Source organism: Oratosquilla oratoria, chromosome 21 (assembly GCF_046742065.1).
Source record: "Oratosquilla oratoria isolate Oo_2021 chromosome 21, ASM4674206v1, whole genome shotgun sequence".
NCBI lineage: Eukaryota > Metazoa > Arthropoda > Malacostraca > Stomatopoda > Squillidae > Oratosquilla > Oratosquilla oratoria.
Window position 1 is genome coordinate 19,527,863 of NC_134797.1, and position 6,000 is coordinate 19,533,862.

The window sequence follows — 6,000 nt, forward strand, 5'->3', positions numbered from 1 at the left end:
ATATACAATCAAAAAGATCTTAAAGACAGGTGTTTATAACCAGAAATAGCTAATGTCTTGCAGGCATACAGGGCAGAGTAACCCAAAACAACAAAATTTCTTAGGGAAAAAAAAAAAAAAAAAAAAAAAAAAAAAAAAAATATATATATATATATATATATATATATATATATATATATATATATATATATATATATATATATATATATATATATATATATATATATAGAGAGAGAGAGAGAGATTGGAGTTCCACAAGGAGCAGTACTCTCATCTGTGCTATTTAACTTCTTCATAAGTGATCTCCAAAGAACAGATCCACAACATAAATCCACTCACCTGTGCAAATGACCTAATGACAGTAACCCAGTACAGTAAATAACAGCAGCTAGCACCCAAGCTTATTTAGACTTGGAAATGATATAATGGAAATCTCACCCCAGAAAATATCACTTGTATTGCTGACTTCAGACAACCATGAAACATGTAATAGAAAAAGCAAATAGGCCAAACCTTTGCATAGGTAAAGAACCCATAAATGCTATGTAAAAGATATGACAGTAAACCTACTAAGACTAGTCTTAATTACAGGCTTTGGACAACATAAAGAAACTAATCATAGCAAACTTCCGGCGCTTGGCCTTCGAGCCAAAAATTTCATAAATCAATCAATCAATCATAGCAAACAGTGGATAAAAAACACACTTGGCTATGCTTCCACAGCTTGGTTCCCAACAGTCAGTAAAACAAACCAACACTTTACAAATTGTATAAAATAAAACATTAAGAATGATGGGATGCCCAAAAGCACCTTGATACCTATGCTCAAAAAACAATCGGGTATAATATGAAAATTATCTGAACACAGTTCTATGCTAAACCCTGAACCCTATTCACCCATCTCATTATATTATACAATCACACAAGAAAGGTAGCTCCATAATCAAACATAAAAACATGCCACCTGTACTATAAAATAGATCCACACAAAAGCACCTTGGAGTGATGATCAGCAAAGACATGACACCGGACAAGCATATCAATGAAATAGTCGGAGGGAGAAACCTACAATTTATTGAGGTCAATTAAAGTGGCATTTGTCTATTTGGACAAGGAAATGATAAAAAAAAATTTAACTACACTAATAAGACCAAAACTCGAGTACGCAGCAACATTATGGACACCCAATACCAAAAAGAATATAAAAAAATTAGAAAGAATACAAAGAGCAACAACAAAACTGGCACCAACTCTTTCCAAAATGACATGAACAAAGACTGTCCAAATTAGAATTACCAACTCTGGAACAAAGAAGGGAAAGAGGAGACCTACCAACTATCTATAGAATTATGAAAGGAATGGAAATCTTAGATACATACATATACCAAGGCTTTTTCCCCCTTACAAGGGAGGTAGCCAAAAAGGAAAAGGCATAAATCATTCCCACCCATTCCATCCCTGAATACTCCACACCCCTCCACCCTCCCTCTTAGCACCTCCTGGATGACGGGTCATCCCTGCACCTTGTCCACTGCCCTGAGTCAGAAGCAGTGTCGCAAGACACAGCACATCCCCAGCAAGGGCGCTTCATTAAATCGGTGACCCCCCCTCTCCGTCCCCCCATGCATAAAGGAAAAGATGGGAAGAAATCCCTTTGGGCTGCATCAAAATTTGCTCACACATACTACCTCACCCCCCATCCCCCTGTCCATTCCACCTCATGCATCACAACATCATCCATATACAACCATTCTCCATTCACCCCTGTCTTCTGTCCTCTCCCGTCCTTCCTCAACAGACATTCCCCTCTTCCCCAAAGCCCCCTTCACCCTATCCATCCACCTCATCCTAGGACGTCCCCTCATGTTCACTCCCTCCACATCTGCCTTCCATACTTCTTTTACTAGTCTTTCTTCACTCATTCTTTCCATGTGTCCAAACCATCCCAATACTCTTTCATCAACCCTATCTCCCAACCCCCTTTCCACCCCTGTTCTCCTCCTCACCTCCTCATTTCTCACTATACAGCCTAGTAACCCCCATCATACTTCTCAGACACCTCATCTCAAACACATTCAAACTCCTCTCTTCCTCTCTTATGTTCCAGGTTTCTGCCCCTTACAGTGCTGTTGGCACAATCACTCCTTCATACAGTCTCCTCTTAGCATTCATTCACAAATGTCTATTCCTCATTACACTTTTTAATCCACCAAGGCATTTACTTGCTTCTCTCAATCTACATTCTACCTCCACCTTCACTCCACCTTTTCCTGCCACATTTGCACCCAAGTATCTAAAACTATCCACTTCCTCCAGTCGCTCTCCCTTAATGCTCACTTCCAGTCTACTGCCACTTTCACCCCTTGTACATCTCATCACCTTACTTTTACCCACATTTATCTTTAGCTTTCTTCTAGTACACACTCTCCCAAACTCTGTCACCAACTTCCTCAATCCCTCCTCTAATCCTGCCACAAGCGCAGTGTCGTCCGCAAACAACAGCTGGCTCACCTCCCACTTTTCTCCATTTTCTTTAACCCTCTCCAATCCCTGACCCACTACCCTTGCATTTACCTCTCACACTACCCCATCCATGTATAAGTTGAACAGCCAGGGCAACATAACGCATCCTTGATGAAGTCCCACCTTTACCTCAAACCACTCACACTCTCCATTTTAATCCTGACACAAGCTCTACTACTCTCATAAAAACTCATGACATCTCCTAGAAGCTTTCCTCCTATCCCGTATATCCGCAAAACCTCCCACAGTGCCTTTCTGTCTACCCTGTTGTAAGCCTTTTCCAGATCCATAAAGGCCCAAAAAACATCCTTCCCCTTTCCTATAGCTTTCTCACATATCTGTCTTACCACAAAAATCTGATCTACACAACCTCTACTCGTGCTAAATCCACACTGTTCCTCACCAATTACTCCCTCTGTTCCTCTCCTAACCCTAAGATAAGAATGATTTATTGAAATGGGACAATGGAAAAACAAGAGGACACGAAAAGAAACTCAAAAAAGATAATTACAGGAGAGATCTGAAAAAAAAATAGCTTCCCACACTAGAGTGATAGACACTTGGAACAAATTAGACAAAGAAACAGTGTGTGCAAACACTATTCAAGATTCTAAGAAAAAACTTCAGGCTGAAAGATACAAAGACAGGTCACCACAAGCATAGCTCCCTTCCCGTATAATACAACTAGGTAAATACACCCAGGTCACTAAATATGCTCTCCAAGACAGACCACCAAAATCCCTCCAGACATCAGATCTACAGAAAAGTCTCTCTCAAGAGAAATAGGAACCACACTAGCAAGCTTGCATTCAAGAGACCATCTAGTTCTAATACTATACCACTTACTTATCTTATCACTTAACAGGAGTGCCACTCATTCCATCCCTTGCCTCCGTGTCACTCCTAAGACCCGACCCACACAATACTAACACATTTATCTTCCGTCTCACAAACATACTACCAAACTCTGTCTAATTCTCATTTGCGCCACATCCATGTACATTCAACTACCCACTTACTAGGGCTCTGGTTGGAGTCCTCCAAGATCTTATTCCTTGGCTTTTTTGTATTAGAAAAATAGTGGGGAATCCCTAGCCCCCTTACCCAACCCCATTTGGTTGTCTTCTTTGACACATGTGGAATTACATGGCAACATTCATCTTATCCTCATCACAGAAGAATCAGGAAGAAGTAGAGTCATAGAAGCAGTAAAGAACAGGTTCAAGGGGAAAGCAGTAATGCAAAGGTATCATCACTCCTTTATGATTACAAATCTTATGTAATAATCTCTCATGTCTAAATTAATTAGGCCAAGGGTATTTAGATGTGTGACATTTCTGCATACACTCCCTCACACATGCACACACACACACACACTACTAACTATATTTAGAATCATGAAAGGAATGGAAATCCATGATAGGAATGATTTACTAAAGAATGACAATGGAAAAACAAGAGGTCATGAAAAGAAACTCAAAAAGGATAACCAGAAGAGATTGTAAAAAGAATAGCTTCCCACACAGAGTGCTGGATATCTGGAATAACTTAGATAAAGAAGCAGTGTGTGCAAATACTATTCAAGATTTTAAGAAAAAACTTGATGCTTAAAGATACAAAGACGGGTCACCACGAGCATAGCTCCCTTCCCATGTAATACAACTAGGTAAATGCACGAATGGATGAAGGAATCGAATGTTATATAAACTTCTTTGCAGATGATGTGAAACTATTGAAGAGAGTAAGTGAAGAAGAAGATTGCAAATCTTTTCAAGAAGACCTGGACAAAGTCTGGAAATTGAGTAAAAAGAACGAAGTGAATTTCAGCATTAATAAATGTAGTATAATGGAATTTGGAAAAAAGTAAAAATAAAATATCTGGTCAATACAAAATTGGAACAAAGAAAGTTACAAAAGTAAACTCAGAAAGAGACCTAGGAGTAATTATTTCAAACAGCATATCACCAGACAAACATGTAAACAAAATAGTTGGAGAAACTTACAATTTAATAAGATCAATGAAAGTGGCCTTTGACTACATGGATGAGGAAATGGTAAAGAGAATACTAGTTACACTGATAAGACCAAAATTAGAATATGCAGCATCACTATGGACACCCAGTACAATAAAAAACATAAAGAAACTAGAAAGAATTCAAAGAGCATTGACAAAGATGGCACCAACACTTAGCAAGTTGACATACAAACAAAGATTGGACAAACTAAACTTACTAACTCTGGAGCAAAGAAGAGAAAGAGGTGATTTGATAACCATCTACAGAATTATGAAAGGGATGGAAATCCTTGATAGGGATGATCTAATTATATGGGACGGAAGAAACACAAGAGGACACAAGAAGGACAGTTACAGAAGAGATTTGAAAAAGAACAGCTTTAAACACAGAGTAATAGATACATGGAATAAATTGAAAGAGAAAACAGCGAGTGCTAAAACTATACATGATTTTAAGAAAGAACTGGATGCAGAGAGATACAATTGTGGGTCACTACGAGCATAGCTCTTCTGCAAAATACACCTAGGTAAAATTCACACACACATGTTGGTTGGAGTGGCAGCGAAGTGTGGATTCTGGTGATTTCTTCAAGTTTTGAGGACCACAACGATAAGGAAGTACCTATGTTGTATAAATAGGGAAGGGGTAAGCTCGTGGTGTAGTGGGAAGGTGAAGAAAAAGGAGAAGGGGAGGGATTTCTGAGGAAAATGGAAAGAAATGAGGAAGGGAAGATAGGGCCCAGGAAGTCAGACGGCCTGATGATATTGGTGAAGTCGATGTGATTAGTAAAAATCTAGAAATTAGAAATACAGATAAGAGCAGCACAACGGAAAGTGAAGATAACTATTTCTATGGATTTAATGAGGGAGGAAATGACAACCTCCCCCGACTAGTAAATTTAGAGGAGAAACTAAAAGAAATTAATGAAAATTGGGAAGCTAAGTTTAACCAAATAAAGTAAATTACTCAAAGAGTTGATAAGCTGGAAGAAGTAAAGAAGGAGAATCAAAACCTAATTAAAGAAACAGTAGCATTTAAAAGACAGTTAAGAGAAGTAAAGGAAGAGAATGAGGAATTGAAGAGGAGTAATAAAGAGAATAAAGAGTCCATAGCAAAAGAGGTAAGTGGTTGGAAAAAGTAGAACAATAAAATTGAATTTAGAGGTATAATGGAACAGCAGATGAAAGAACAAGCTGAAGACAGTTATGAAAGTGATGAGAGAGAAGATAAAAAGAAATGTATAATTATATTAGGGATGGAAGAGAAGTATAATCTAAATAGGACTACAAGAATAAAGAAGGAAAAGGGAAAAGTAAATAATATATTGGAAGTAGTTCAAGAAGATGAACCAGAAGTAGGAATACAAATAGAAGAAATGTTTAGGCTTGGGAAATACAATACAGATAAGACCAGACCAATTAAGGTTAAATTCAGGTCACAAATGACAGCAGAGAATATCTTA